The sequence below is a fragment of the Phyllostomus hastatus genome, unplaced genomic scaffold (assembly GCF_019186645.2).
Source record: "Phyllostomus hastatus isolate PE091 unplaced genomic scaffold, TTU_PhHast_1.1 phas_contig_524, whole genome shotgun sequence".
Taxonomy (NCBI): domain Eukaryota; kingdom Metazoa; phylum Chordata; class Mammalia; order Chiroptera; family Phyllostomidae; genus Phyllostomus; species Phyllostomus hastatus.
Genome location: NW_025333900.1, coordinates 5490699 through 5507332, shown reverse-complemented (window position 1 = coordinate 5507332; position 16634 = coordinate 5490699). Strand labels below are relative to the sequence as shown.

The following is a 16634-nucleotide window of genomic DNA, read 5'->3' as shown; positions in this document are numbered from 1 at the left end:
CGTGGCTGAGGACATAGGGTGAGGCTGCAAACTGCAATGTGGGACGAGACAGAAGACAGAAGCCCTCTGTATTCCTAATCCTGCTGAGTACCTAGAAAATAATGGGGCACGGAGAAGAGAGAACCATGAAGTAAGGCTTGGTGACCTCTTGGAAAATCCATATTTATTGTCCCACCCATGACAGTTTCGAATGTGGACAATCACCTTGGATAGGTTACGATGAGAGACTTGTTCTCTTTCTGCCCGCTGTTCTTTTCATGTGTATGATGATGTAGTATGTTACTCAGCCAGGCAAGTTGTCACAAGCTCAAAGGTTTGGTTTTGAAAAATGAAAAGCAGATATGCGAGAAGTTGGTCCATGTGGGAATAAGAATTACAATAAAAGTGGAAAATGTAATCCGGCACTGGTGTGTGTTTCTCTGAGTGCTGAAGCTCTCTGCCGCTGAGATTCATTGTCGCTGAAGTGCCAGCCAGTACTGGGAGGGGAGGGCGCACCTCTCCCGGGAACCATCAGCTTATTCTTAAGCAGCTGAACAGAGTAATGTGTGACGTGCTGGTGTTGTGGAGGTCGAGTCCTGGTCTAGATTTCCATGAAATGAGTGTGTGAAATCGATACCTAATTCAGTGTTTGTCATGAGAACACCCAGAGGCCCTGTGTAGCTGGTATTTCTCAGACTAATTCTCTGACAGGAAAGCGTACAGCATGTCTATTTTCTGAAATAGTTTCAACATCTTTTATGTAATGCTGATGCATCTGGAAGTGAAAATGCTAAGAGTTTCATTTCACTAAAAATGGAAATATTTTTTTACTTTAACCTTTAACTTTAGTTCATAATTACTGGCATTTTCACCTTACTTTTAAGAGTGACATTTTCACCCTAGTTTTAAGAGCATCAGAGTGTGTGTATTCACTGACACATTGGAACAATATTTACTGAGAATATTTTATGTGCAAAGAACTGAGTAGGTTGTTGTGGAAAAGGCAGAGACCTGGTTAGTGACCTTAAGGTCTTTCACAGTCTGCAGAGGGAAACAGATCATTGCACAGCAGGACAAATAGAATACATGTGGGAGAATGCTGCAGAGGAAATGGCAGCTGAGCTGAATCTTAAAGGAAGAGTAACATTTGAATGAGTAAGGAAGGGCATCCCAAATTCAGGGATCAGCATAAATAAAGAGGAATTTTGCCTTATATTTATAAGATTTCACCAGATTTTATGACACAAACACAAATATCATGATAATGAGATTGCTAGTGAATTCAGGTAAAATTATCTAAATAAATTAAGACTTTTTGGACTAGATTTGTCCTACCTTTCCGTCTTAATTATGTTGCAGAGAACAATATATTTGCAATAAGCTGGTCAATGGTTGCGGCCAATGAATAGAATTATAATTCAGTTTAAAAGTAGTGAAATATTCTAGTTCTATAACAATTAGAAGTTAAGAATTTAGCATTTTTATAATATTTCCCCTCGATAACTCTAGTACTTCTCAGAACATGGTTAAGCTCCAGTTAGGAATCTGACTTGCTTTGGGTTTTATCACTTATCAGAGAGGTAAAGATGAATTGAAAATGGAAATGTCAAAATGCAGTGATGAAATGCAGTGATGATAGTGCCTTATATTTCAGTAGCACACAGTATTTGAAATACTTTTATAGTCATTATTTAAATCCAGCCAATATGTAAAAAAGGGCAATATAGGACTGAATTATAAGTTCACTTTGTAGAATAAATTTCTACCAGTTCATTCTGCTCATCTGTGCACTGGTAGCATTTGCAAACAATTCATTTTTATGTTGTTTTTTCCAAAAAAATATTGTTGCACAACTGTCTTGCTCTTTTCTCCCTCTTTGCCTAAGGTCATTTCAGTAAATTGCAACAAATCGAAATCAGAATAACATCTAATAGACTATGTGTGAAATGTGTTTGCTATTAATTCAAACACTTTATAGCATATTAATAAGACAAATACATATTACTTATAACATGTTACTCTGTCCAGTAACTAAAAGAAATGAATATGTATCTCTATCTTGTTTTTTTTTTTACAAAAGAAATAGTTTGTAGTAAGTAAATGTTTATGGTATTTGAATGATAATATTTGGTGTTTCTATCAGTTAGATTTTATAATTTTTTAAACGAATACATTTTTTTTCTCTGTTAATGCTTTGTACCTCAACATATATATTGAAGATTACTGAAACAATAATTTCTCCTTCAGCTATAGTGAATAAGACTCGCCTTCATCCTTGGTTTGCTGGGTGCCTCTTTGTCCATTTTAAGGCTTTACAGAGATACTAATGCCAAGTAATATTTTAATCGGGAAAATGTTGTCAAATAGAGCTGTTAAATTTGAAGCATGAATTATAAATGCAACATGGTTGCTCTAACAATGATGTTGATGATGACAATAATTATACAATTAATATTCGTAGGTGCTTCCAGTACATTGGGCTCTGTGCAAACATTTTCATTATGTATCGTTTAATTTTCCCAATGACTCTCTGAGGTAGGCATCAGACCCCCATTTCACAGATGACTTTATAATGTTCTGCCTCATAACATTCAATAATAATTAAAATGTACTATATTTATAATATATTTTAAATAGTCAACTGTGGAACTTTGCACATATGAAACATATATATATATTATATATATAATATATATATATATTCTTCTTTTGTTCATTCAACACATATTCATTGACTCTATGTTTGAGGCTGCTGCCCTAAACTCTGAGGATAGTGTGATGAGGCAACACCCTTACTTTGCCTTTCAGGGATGTACAGTGCATTGGGAGAGATGGACTTGCTTGAGATACAAGTACAAGAAAATATAAAAATTGCTTTTATAGGGATAAGTTCAGAGTGTTGTACATAAATGGCAAAAGAGGACCTCAGCTTCCAAGAAGGTATTTGAGATGAGAGGTGTTTGCAGAAAAGCAGCCCTCACTCCGAGTCTTGGAGAATGGGTTTGAGTTTGAAGAGATGACGTGCAGGGGGCACAGAATAGACCAGGGCATGGAGGTGAATGGTAGCTAGGCAGGGTGGTCAGGGAGCTGCGGTGATTCAGAGGCGCCGAGTGTCCAGTGCAGCTGGAGGCGTGACCTGGCTGGCTGGGTTCAGGTCACAAGGAGCCTCACATGCTGTTCAAAGGAATGCAGACCATATACTCTGTTAAAAAGCCATGAGCAGATTAATTGAACAAACACTTATCAAATTATGATGAGTGTTGTTCTTCTCTCCCTTCCTCCTTCCTTGTCTTCCTCCCTCCCTTCCTTTCCCATTTATTCACTTAGAAGATTTTTTATTGAGTGCCTATAATGTGCCAAGCATCGTGTTGAATATTGAGGATTAAAGGGTGAATAAGAGCACATACATCCTGCCTTATAAGAGCTTAGTTAGTAGTGGGGAAATGTGATTAATCAGTGAATCTAACAAAAATGTAAAATCACAAAGGTGACCAGTATAACACAGAGTATGATTCTAGAAAAGCATGTAGTAGGAGGTGTAGTGACCTGGCCAGAGAGGTCAGGCAGGGCTCCACGGAGGAGTACAGGACTGAGCTGAGAGCTGAAGGAGAAAATGATCCACAGTCATTTGGTGAAGAAGGTGGGTGATCTGGGAAGTCTTAGCAGTGAGGCCTAGGCAAACAAGGTGCACTGAAGGACTTAAAACGACGGCAGAAATGTTGGAGTGCGGCCTGAGAAAGAATGTAAGGGCTGGGCTGCCCTGGGCCTGGGGGCCGTGCCATGTGGAGAATCTACTTCCAGTGGAGAGCTGTGCTAGCCAAAGGGCGTGGCGTCCACAGAGGCACACTCAGAGTAGTGCACGTAAATACCTACGTGCGTGTGGGCGTCCAGAAGGGGGTCAGTATATGCCCCATAAATAACTATTGGTTTCTTGTGCTCTTACCTATTTTCTGCTGCAGTGATTCTAAGACCTTTTGTATGTAGACTTTGTAAATAGGTAAACAAGTATTTCTTACACTGGATATATGATAATGTATGGGAATTTCGCTTGATTTTTGTACCTTAAATTAGGGATTCACATATGGCTCTAGATTTTATTATCTGCCTTCTTCCTAATAAAATTTAGCTATTTAGGTAGGACCTGGAGTTTAGGTTTTTCCTTATTGTGTTGGCACCCAGATTTCAGATTAGTCAACATTTTTAATTCACTAAAATAAGTCTAAATTTACTCTTAATTGAAATATGAACACATTGATTTCAGTTTGGCTTGGGAATTAAAATTAAAGGACAAACAAATCCAAAAAGAGCAATGCTAAGACTTAGGTGATGTCTTAGCTCTGGGGGAAAATAAGATGATATTGATTTGATGTTTAACATTTTTATGATAAGTACAGAAGTGTTGATAACAAGGTCAATTTTGGAGAGATGGTACAGTATTGGGTTTATGAGCATGGTCTCTGTGAACAATACAGTATTGGCTTAAATACTAGCTTCAATTCTACTAGCTCTCCTACTCTTTTTGTTGTTGTTAATAATAGTGTGATGGAATGGGATAATGTGTATAAAGTATTAGCACAGTGCCAGGAACAAAATAAGTGTTCAGTAAATGTTAGTGATGATCTTGAATATCAACGACGTGCTCTACCTGGGTCATCACCAGAGAGACATGTACCATTTTGAAAGTGAAAGTCAGGCTGTTATAATGAATACATGCACTGAATTGGCTTAACTTTGCTGCTAGAAGGAATCTTAGAGAGCATCAAATTCAGTAATGTTCCTGAAATTTTCTAGAGAAGAACTATTTTTTATTTCTCTGAAGTTTTGTGATCGTCAGGGAGGAAGGAAGGGAAGGAATGGGCTCGTTTTGATGGTGACGTCTCTAAGGTCAGAAACCCTCTTACCCTTGGAGAGGTGTGTGTGTGTGTGTGTGTGTGTGAGAGAGAGAGAGAGAGAGAGAGAGGTATTATGGCAATGTGCTTTGTGCTTTTTTTTCTCTGACTTCAGTTAATGTGGATGGAGGCCACAGCAAGCTGCCTCACTCAGTAGGAATATTGTTTTTATACTTACAGGTCTAGGCATTTTACACTGAGTTTTCTACCACCACCCTTTCTACTCAAGCAAAATCCGAGTGAAAAGATCTGCTGGGAAGGAGCTGACTGCTTCTGTTTCTCCATTGTGATGAAAGCACATGGTACAGGTAAATATCTCCAAAATCTTTAACCCAAAATAACTATCCTTTAATTGTAAAGTCCCAAAGGTAGTGGTGGGGATATATACATATTTATTTTCCTACACACACACCCCAACACACAACATAAACATACATTTGTAGATTCACTTATTTTCTCTATCTTCTTATTCTTTCTGTGTCTTTTATGAAAATGGAACCCCTTATTTATGGGAAAGAAAATAACTCCTGTTTGTGTTGAGATCACTGATTAAGGTGGATGGCAAGCCCTTGCTTGATAAGGGATGATTCTGATGATGGTGTTTCTAAATTCAGCTAGAGAGACTACCATCAGGTTGTAGTAAGGAATAATATAACATATTCTATCACCTTTCATCTAACATTTTTGTTCTGTTTAATGTAATAATGAACATCTTTTCATAGTGACATATTTATCTGCAACATTATTTTTAATGATTACATAGTATACTGTTGAATTCATATCCTGAAATACATTTAATCGATCCCCTCTAGTTGGACATTTAATTTGATCTGGTTTTTTTTTTTTTTTTTGCTTTTATGCTACCAAGAGTGGTCCTATAGTTTTATATTAGTTGCCATTATTCATGGCTTCCTTAAAGTACTTCCTTAGCAGTAAATTAATTGAGTTTAGGAGTTTTCAAGTTTTAAAACTTTTTCTACTTGTTGCCAAATTACTTTCTAATAAAGTCATACCAGGTTGTATTTCCAGAGGCAGTGTATGAGAGTACCTACTTCATACAGTTTTCCAGTGCAGAGAATTTTGAAACAACAATGTTCTTGTCAACTGATTCTTTGAGGTGGCATCTCCATGTTTAATTTTTTTTTTTTTTGCAGGGGAGAGGGAGGGCATTTATTTGTATATAATACTGTTTTTAAGAACCTTTCTGCTGTATATAGTAGCATGCATGAAACTTACCAGTTTTTGACATTTGACAAATAATACTAAATCAAGAATGTATGAAAGGATTCTAGGAAATTTTAAGATTTTCCCCTTTTATGGCCAAGTATTTTTAGACAACCATGCGACCACTGGATAGTAATACTTCTTTCTCTGGAAAACATAGTTTTTCTTTCTTTAATAAGAATAAAAAGGTATTTAATAAACAGCCTTGTATTTAATGAAACATGAATTTGAAGTTGTACTGCTTGTTAGTTAAAATATATGGGTATGGATATGTATATACACACGTGTGTGTATATACACATATACACATACACACACACAACATTGGGAGCATGATTAGACATAATTGTGGTGGCACCATATTAATCAGAGGCTGTAGATTACATTAGATGGCAGGGCTCCTGACTGCCTGGTTCAAATTCCAGCTCTGCTATTTTGTTGAGGTGTGATGTCAGGCAAGTTAACTTTCCTTCTTGATGTCTGAGTTTATACAGTTTATATAATAATAGTATCAATTTCATAGAAAATCATTATAAATCCTATTTTGAAAGACTACCTAATGATCAGAGAAGATGGTATAATAGAAACAAACAAAAAAAAGAAAGCAAAGTATGATTCTCCGTATAGTATAATCCCAATTATATTTTTCCCATTCTTCTTCCTTGTTTTTATCCTCCTGTTATTCAAGAAAGTTTAATATATATCCAAGTTCCTTTAATTTGGATTAATGGTGAAATTCTAGTCCTGGAGAAACTGCCTGACTAAAGTCTGCATGTCAGAGACCCATTTATCACAGTTGTGATCTGGCTGCTGGGACCCTCGGAGCAGCCACCCTGTGAGAGCAGAACCTGATCACAATCCCGCTGCCTTGCTCCTGAGGTCCAGCTGGTACCTGGGGTCTGGCAAGCTTTCTGGCCTCTTTAGCTGCACATGGAGAGTCTAACTGTCTCACTGCCTATGTGAGCTGCCCTACTAGCCTCATCTCCTTTCTCCATTACTAAAGGAGCTTCCTTTCATTAAATGCGTGAAAGAGAAAATAGAATGAGAGACCTCAGTCTCTTAAGGAGTGTATGCTTTATCCTACATAATAAACACAAAGGGGAAATTAATGGTGGGGTTTTAAGTCCCTTTACCAAGAGCTGCATCACAAGGTCAAAGAGTAGAAGGAAAAAGGGCCAGGGAATGACTTGGTGTTAAGGAGATAAACACAAGATGACTTGTCTGGCTTCAGCTAATGCTCTTCACTGGATACTCCGCAACTCTTGTGTATGTAGATGCTGTATTCATTTTCAGTTTAATTTGAACAGCTCCGTATTTTTCAAAACAGGAGGAACATCTGAATTCCTTATTAACACAGTTGAGCTTAAGAATTCCTCTTTAATGGGTCATAAATATTCTCTAAATGATTGTGAGGATGAATAAGAAAATAAACTTGTATTTACCCACATACATATGTTATTTGAACAAAAGTAATAATTTTATAACAGGAGACATGACAACAAATGTGTCAGCAAATATAGGTCAGGAAAAGAGTTCATAATGTTCTGCCAAACTCCAGCGAGGCAACTCCTAAGTGTAGGTAGAAAGGTCAAACGTCACGGTAGTGAGAATGCTAATAACACTACCATATGGAACATTTGGTATTTGGAAAGCACTTAGATTCCTCCTCAACTACAGAATCAATAGGGACTCAAACAGAGAGGAAGGATCCGTTCTCTCACTGTGAATCACTGACTAGTGTGCAGAAATGCAGACATGTTGATCAGCAAAGGCTTACCAGAATGAATTCCCCTGGGGAGGCTGACGAGTGGGGATAGTTCGGTGTATTTCACTGTGTTGTGGCGTAGGACCTGTGGTTCAGTAGATTTTGGTGGTCTCTGTAACCGAACCATTTTTTTGCAATCGTGTAGGAAACCTCTCTTCAAGCTCAGGCCAAATCAGTGTTGCAAACTTAATTCATCGAGTCCCATGGGGCCTTCAAGGTGCCTAAGGAGTTTGCCAGTACAGTGTGAAAGCAGAGCTTCACAGAGCTTCTGAATTGTAAGAAACTAAGATAATATCTTTAAATTCTAATCTCATTCAGTCACTCGTCACTCATTTATTTATTTAGCAAATTCTTCTGTTGGGGATTACTATGTGCTGGAACAGTTCTAAGCATTGGAAACATGCAATGCAACAAATCAGACACGAGTCCTGTCCTGATGGGGTTTGCATTTTTAAGGGAGGTATAGTCGGCAGCATCATATCGTGGTTGGGGTGAACAGGAGAGCTGAATGGGACCGTTCTGAAAGGAAGCAAGACCATTGAGAACATAATTTTAGGTGTATACCTTAGACAGACTTAACCTATGTGCACAAAGAGATATGTAGAAGCCTGTTTGCTGCAGATTTTTTGAAATAGTAAAATTTGATCTCTAAATATTCACCAGTAGTAGAATGAATGAATAAATCATGGATATGTTATTATGCAATGTTAAATCAACTAGATGACATGTCCAGTTGCAAAAAGAAAGTTTTAGAAACACTTGTCCAGATGATGCCATCTATGTAGATAAACACATAATATTTTTAAAAAATTTTCTATTGTTAATCTGTTAGAGTTGTCCCAGTTTTCCCCCCTTTGCCCAGTGGTCAGTGCCCACGCTGTCCAGTCAGTTATTTTAAATACAACCCTTTGTACAATGTACCTTTGTCTAATGTTATACCAAGATAATATTCTATCAGGCTTGTTCACATAGGCCTGTTTCTCCATATTTGACAATACTACACTCTTTTGAAAAAATTATTGCTTAATGCAGTATTTTTATGAATTGAATGTGCCGCCCTAAAACTCATGTTGAAATTCTAGCCCTTGATGTGCTGGTGTGAGGAGATAGGGTTTGGGAAAGAGACCTCAGGGTGCTGCTCTCCTTGCTCTCTGCCCTGCGAGGACGTGAGAAAACAGCCATCTGAATCGGAAAGTGAGCCCTCACCAGACGCTGCATCTGCTGGCATCTTGATCTTGGATTTTCCAGCTTTCAGAATTGTGAGAAATAAATGTTTGTTGTTCAAGTCACCTAGTTTATGGTAGTTTTGTTATAGCAATTTGAATGGACTAAAACACACATATGTGTACATGTACATGTATATGTATATGTATAGATATATATATTTAAAGAATAATAATGTCATGGTATCACTTACCACCGAGGTTAAGAGACAGAAAAAAAATGAAAGCAAGTAAGAGTGCATCTGAAATGAGAAACTGGAGAGGCCAGTGGAGAAAGACCTATTGATCTGGAAGGCACCAGGCAGAGGAGAACCAGAGGATCGCCAGGGCCAGGCAGTGAGGTTGGGACAATTGACAGCGGAACCACATAGGGGAATAAAGATGGTGAGGAGAGAAGGTAACTATAAAACTTTGCTTGAATGTACAGTTGTCAAGGCCATTAAAAATCATGCAGCTGTTGATCTTTCAGTTTAGGCAATGTAAATTATGAATGCTATTGACAATCCATATTTTAAGAAATTGTGGCAGGAGTTTGTTTTACGCTGTGACTGTGAAGATATGCTAGACAGAAGAGTGGATGGCTCCTGATGTATGGTGCTGCTTTCCTTTTCAGCCCCACCTGAAGGAGGAGTGGGCTGGGGGCTCCAGCAGAGCACGGTTACTTACTCCAGCTCTGACACCCATATCCTGTTCCGTATCGTTCACGCTGGACAGGCAGGTTAGTTATATAGTTAATTCTAATTTTTGTGTACAATTAACTTTTATAGTTAATTCTAACTATTTAGTTACCTTAAAACAGATTAAAATTCAGGATCAAAATAGTCTGTTTAGTTGTCACATCTTGGCCTCTTTAGTATTTGGTGTCTTTCACTCAGCTTTTTTGTGGGATTGTGGTTCATTTTACCTTCCTCTGTCCATTCTTGGGTGCTTTTAGTGGTGTCTTGAATAACAAAATCCACTCAGAGGTTTCTTGGCCTTCAACATGGGTCTGGTAAAGGCTACGTTTTTTGGCTTTAGATTTGCTGTCATTTGCTTTTCCTCTATTTTGTCCCTCCCTACTTAACTGCTTTCTTCTGGGGCTCATCCCTCTAGTCTGTGCCTTACATAATGCTTTTCGTTTCTTTGATGAGTCCTGCTTGGTTGCCCCTCCCACTCCCAAACCCAGCCCACCTAGTCACAGACACGCTCTGTGTGTTGGGATCTGCAGTACACATTTCCATGGTGAAGAAAACCTGACTGATGCTCCTTAAGTATTCAAAATAGAGATCTCAGATGTCATCTTTCAACACAAATATGTTCTTCCCTTTTCCACTCTAGTACCTTCAGTCTGAAAGTAACCTTTGTAATTCCATTCGTAGCCAGTTTGGGGGAAGGTATTATTTTGAGACATGCAAAATGAAAAAGGCAGAGGCAAAGACTCATGAGTACATAGAGTTTTAAATGTAGGCATAGCTTTTCAAATCTCTTTTGGTGTATATTTGTTTCTAAAGTAATTTACCAGACTTCTGTATAAAGCATTTTATTCTTTGAAAGTCTGGTAAATAATATGACTTACTGTGTCAGTGTGAAAACATTCACATACTTATTTTCCCTTTCCTGAAGTAAGGTAGAATATTTTGTCATCTGAACAAGTCAAACAGTAGACAATGGTTGGTACCAGAGCCTGCCATTTTGTCTTCTGGTGCAGGGACCCTGCAGTGGAGACCCCCCCCACCCCACAACGCGGCATTCTGCTCCCTCTGGTGTTGGCAGGCTGCTATTCAGAGCGCGAGCAGTCAGTAGAAGCGGAAATAGCAAAGTGTCAGTATTCTGCAGCATGTTTCGAAATTACTGCCTTCTTTTCCTCTTAGAGTGTATCAAATGAGATGGAGCATTTAAATATGTTTTCTAAATTTTAGAATGTTACATATTATAGCTTTTGGTATTACCCTATTTAGAGGTAGAAGGACCCCTCTCAGTATCATTAGTGCCTTTCATTTCACTGGTGTTCAAACAGGGAGTCATTTGTTGTTCATTCGTTACTGAAAGAACCATTATTATTATTAGAACTACAAATAATATACAGAACTTCTGGGGAGTAATGTGCTTTTCTATTTGACTTAGCAAGAAACAAGAGATTCATGCCCCTATGTGCCAAAAAGGAGTATCTTTTTAGATGAAATGAGAAATTTATCAGATATTTAAGTTTTCATGAAGTGTTTTAGTAAAATTTTGGAAGTGATTTTCTATGAGTTGTCAGTTATATTGTGTCCCTTTTGTTTTCTCTTCAGAAATATTCTTTCTTCCCTATATTCAATAAGTATTTGCTGCCATTACATCTCTGTTTTTTTTTTTTCTGGTAGGAATTTTCTTGAGTATCTAAAACAAAATATTATAATGAAATAAAACATGAAACTTAGTGCCGATATTGTATGCTTTAGAAGCTCAGGCTGTGTTTGGTCTCACTGGCAGAGATGCAGTCTTCTGAGTGGTGTGTGGCCTAACCCAAGTTCAAGTGGAATGCCCTTGCTCCGGGGATTATGAGGGCTTTGAACAAGGTGCTCACTTAACCTGTGCCTCCTAGTTTTGTATCTATAACATGAGTGGGTTACTCTCAGGGGCTTCTTTTACTTCCAAAAATGATCATCATTTTAGATCCTTGATGTTTTGAGCCTTTGAAATCCATGTAGAAAGGAACCTGTGAAAGTCCCATTCACTGTTTATACTCTCTCTGTGCTTTTGAGTGTATGCATAGAGTGTTTTAGGTTTGTTTTCTCCCTCGTGCTCAGGTGGACCTGCTCCTCTGGAGGTAATGATAAAACAAAATAAAACTCTCCTTTTTCTGCACAAAGGCAACCCCATTCCAGATGCTTAACCCCTTGAGCTTAGTGTTCAGATGAGACAGAGGGAGCATCACTTTACTTGCCACTGAAATACTGCCGTCTCTGGAGTGAAGTTTGGCAGCTGTGTAATAGTCAAGCTGCAGTACTTATATGACAGTTTGGGGAAGGGAGTAAGACAGAAATAGCAGATTCCAAAATAATCTAATTAGAACAGCAGGGAAAGTGGGATCGAGCAACAAGAAGGGAGGATGGTGTACCCCAAAGTCTGATTATCTCTACCGTTTAGACAGGGTGGACTTCAGCTCTAAAAGCTCTGTGGTGACCGTGGGTGGGACATCCTACGTAGACCCTGGAGGGGTGGGGGGCTTGTCTGATATCCTACTGAAGTGTAATTTTTGTGATTTCTCTCTCTTTGTCTTTCTCCAGTGGTCTAATTACTGGGCTCTGTTGGCACTGAAATAGATCTTTCTTTTTAGAGCCACCTCCTCCTTTTGCCCCCTGCATAGGATAATATCATGGTTCAGTGTTTATGGCATCAGAATGGATATGCTGAGGAATTACGTTAAGGCACCATTTTAATGGCTGGGAAAGAGTGAGCTAGCAGATCAGACAGCTGTTTTGTTTAGTTCAGGGATCTTGGTAAAGAAAAGTGACCAGGAAGGAAGACTTAAGAAATGTACCTAGTAAACAAATGCAGTTGAACAAAAATGTGTAATTCTTTAGATTTTTTTGGAGTGAGAGTAACCATTATGATATTAGAATAAGAACACAAGGTTGTAGTGGATAAAATTTTAAAATACTGAGCAATGTGTACAAAAATTAAAAAAAAGGAAAGGTTTGCCAACACAGAAATAACCACATCTTCAGATAATAAGACATCATATCTGTCAAAGGGGAGATTCCAGACAATAAGGGAAGCAGATGCTGAAGAAGCTGGGCGTTCTGTTAATGGATACTAACATGGCGCAAATGCAAGCATCCGTGTGTGTGCATTCACGACTACGTAGCACTCATGCCCATATCCACAGACACAGAACGTATGTGCGACTGTTGTATACACCTTAACATGGAAGAGATGTTAATTAGAAAGGGTGATGTGAAACAGTTAAAATAAAATTCCGGTAAAATTCCTTTCAGCAGCATTTACTAATGTAATTAAGATGCATGATGTAATCTCGTGTGTGCAGGAGAGAGTTTGCTTATTCATCATTTAGAACAATAGTAGGAGTTAAATATTAAGAGGTTTAAGTGTCAATACTTGTCTGAAAGTACAAATTCTCTATTGTCAGCAGTTCTTGCAATACAGCAGTGTAGTTTAGATGTGTCTCTGCTTGCTTGGAATTCAAAATGCTCTGGGTGAAGAATGTTGCAGAGTGTAATTTTTGGCGTAAAATGTGCCCCAGTTGTTTGTTTACTATTCCTAAGGACATTCGCCATCTGCACTTTCACTTGGAGAAAAGAACAGCTTTGTTTGGAACATACAGTAGGGGTAGTACAAGAAACCTGATTTCAGTAAGGAAACTTAGGGAGTCTGTCTTTGACTGATGATGCTTCTTATTTGCCCTTCATTATTCCCTGTGAAGGAATAAAAACTGTGAAACTGGATGTGAAAACTGGATTAAGACAAGTGGCTTCTCAGATTTCTTTACCTTAGCTGTTTCCAGTCTTCCCAGTAAAGCACATAGTCACTATATGGGTGGGGCAAAAGTAGGTTTACAGTTGCTCATATGGAAAATAGTACAATAATTAATAAATAATAATACAAGAATAAACTGTTTCATGTACTCAAAACTGAAAACCTACTTCTGTCCCACCCTGTATAAAGAGCCTGTATTTACTACATTAATTCTTTCTAAAAAGTATGCCCTTGAGGTTTGATTTCAGGAATTAGTTTAGAAGATGCAGACACAGGTTGTACTTGCTAACGGTATGATAGTATCTGTCTCCAGATATTTTTTATTTCTACTTATTTTTATAGAGTGAACAGTGGAGTAAAATGGGCACAGAATACTGCTTTCCTTACCCCTTTTACCCCCAGAATACTGCCTGTCACCTTACCCCCCTTTTCTCTAGGTAGAGTTTACTATATTCACATTTAAGCCATCACTGTACTCTCCAAATGCTTTTATCAAGGACTTGTAGGTGAACATGAGTCTCTGTTAACCAGACTGTAAACCACTTGAAAAAAGGAATTTTTAGTTCACTAAATGTTTTAGTAACAATATTTAGTAAAAGTATTGTGACTGTAGCACCCGAGACAATACATAAACATAATTTGTTGAATGAATGAATGAATCAACCAATCAAATGCCTACTATGTGCCTGTCATGGTCTTAGGCACAAGGGACAATGTTTAAGAAGTTTAAGACGTAGTCATTTGCTCTGAAGTGATGCACAATCTAGCTAAGGGATAGAACCACTTGACTAATGAAATAAATATTGGATTATAACACAAATAATAAAATACATATACATGAGTCCGTAGTATATAAATAAATAACTGAATAAATAAACAAATGGGGCAAAAGAGACAACTTCCTTACAGTGGAATTCCAGTTAATTAATAAATAAACCTGGGAGAAACAGAGAAGTGTCATAGCACCCATAGTGATAATCGCCATAGGAAAATTCCACCAATAGAAGTTAGAATTAGTGGGCAAAAGTTTAAGCAGGAACAGGATGTTTGCGGAGTTTCAAAGTATCTCCCTCCAAGATATTTTGTAATTATAAGGAGAAAAATATAACTCTACCTGGAGAATGCTGGCAGGCACCACCTTAACTAAGTGACAAGGTTAGCATCACCAGTAACACATACTGACATGTGCAACTCTGGGCTGAGTGGGCATTGAGGGGACCGAGAGTGGCTGGGGTGATTGGGGTGTTCAGGAAATGTTTCATAGGAGGACAGCCTGACAAGATACTGAAAGGAGGTGGAGAGATGATGGGTGGGGCAAACTGAGAGGTTGTTCTAGGTACAGGGACAGCAGGGGCAACGGTGTGAGGAAGGGATGCAGATGGCCCATGTTAGAGAGGCTGGCTGAGTGATGTGTGTGTTTTTGCTGGAGATCAGTGTGAAAGAAAGTTGGATAGCTGCGGGGAAGACAGAGGGTAGAGGATCATTAAGACCAGGCAGAGGAGTTTGAAGGTAATGGGACAAGTGATACAGAGTTACAAGTTCTTGTTCAAGGAAGTGACTCAGTGACATGGTATATCTGTGAAATTGATGACAGGGCTCCAGGGTGGCTGGAATTGGGAGAGGTGGCAGTAGGTGAGTTAGGAATTAGAAATAGGCAATGAGAGCCTATTTATTTGGGTCCTGTGTTGGGAGGGGAGGAGAGTCAGAAAAAGAAAAAGAGGCAGCACACCCAAGAGCATTTGAAGAGGTGAAATCGTAGACCCTGGTGATTGATGGATGTGGGGCAGGAGAAGGGAGTGGAAGGTGAGTCCTGGGTCAAGTTTACAGGAGAGGTGATGTTGTGCTTATAATTGAAACAATTCATTCAGTAGATATGAGCATCTACAATGAAGAATTATGTTTTCTAGGTAACGAAGGAGAATTAAAAAGAGTATATAACACAATGTCTGTACAATGAAGTGTGGAGAAGGGAAGCCCATGGCTTGAGCTGGCTGAATGAATTTATAGATGATCAGGTCAGACCCACCTAAGGGGTCTCTGTCCTTCAAATAAAAAGAACGGAGGGGTTTTCTGTATTCCTAGTAGCAGCCATGAACAGTCTTAGAGTATTTTTCAAGTTGGCGTTGTCGGTGCTTGATAAAGATTTCAAGCCTACTGTTTGGACTCTACTCACCCCCCCCAAAAAAAACAAAACAAAAACAAAAACCTCTCTATTATATTACCATTCTACTTAGGAAAAGCCCACACACACTCCTTTAACTCTGAAGCTAGAGATCTTTGGGTCCCAAAGGTCTCAAACGCAAAAAATTTAAATGCCATAAAAGCACAATGAACTACATAGAAAGTGAAATTGAAAAATAAGTATGCATGTTTAAGTTTCAGGTTCCTACTCTTCAGGATCTTTTTTACTTGTTTTGGATAATGTTACTCATTAAGCAGACCCTTAGTTAATGCTCTTCTGCACAGGCTTGGCTATGTTATTCTCTGATCTTGGGCTTGTCCTTCATCCTGTATTATTTAGGAAAGAGCTTCTGTAGCCCTTTTTTCAATTATTTCACAGATTTCCATGTATAGGTCAAAGGTGAAATTTTGTCTCTGTGAGAGGCTGGTAGCTCCTCATCAGCAATTGTGACCATAGAGTTGGAGTTCCTCTTGGGGCTTGAGTAACGTTGAGATAGGGGCAAAAGGTGTATTCACCTTGTGATCGCATGGATATACACGTTTGATTATTGCTGGCAGTAATCGGATTTACATATTAAAGGTCTTAGAAGTTCTCCCCTTCTCTCTGTCATCATTTTAAATTATATTTCTTAACAACTGTGTCCTTACTCCTTCTTTTCTTTTTCTAATTTTTAAAAGAGAGTTTATTTATTTATTTTTAGAGAGAAGGGAAGGGAGTGAGAAAGAGAGGGAGTGAAATATCAATCAGTTGCCTCTCGAATGCACCCTGACTGGGGACTAAACCCACAACCCAGGCTTGTTCCTTCACTGGGAATTGAACAGGCGACCTTTCCCTTTGCAAACGATGCTCAACCAGCTGAGCCACAGTAGTCAGGGCCCCTTCATTTCTTTTTAAGTGAGGTAAAATTGGTACCT

At 38.5% G+C, this 16634-nt stretch overlaps 1 protein-coding gene across 9 annotated transcripts in view; it reads left to right on the top strand.

Moving 5' to 3' along the window:
* The window catches only part of ATXN1 (ataxin 1), a 383702-nt gene that overhangs the window by 135738 nt on the left and 231330 nt on the right, over nt 1-16634 (top strand). For 6 of the 9 annotated variants that reach the window (XM_045847140.1, XM_045847135.1, XM_045847132.1 and 3 more), the window contains one exon: nt 5049-5176. The exons of 1 other annotated variant lie outside the window; for it this stretch is intronic. The gene's annotated coding sequence lies outside the window, so the exon portion shown is untranslated. Of the gene's footprint in view, nt 1-5048; nt 5177-9693; nt 9799-16634 lie in introns of all 9 variants that reach the window. 2 more of the 9 variants (XM_045847136.1, XM_045847134.1) reach the window with 1 other exon arrangement.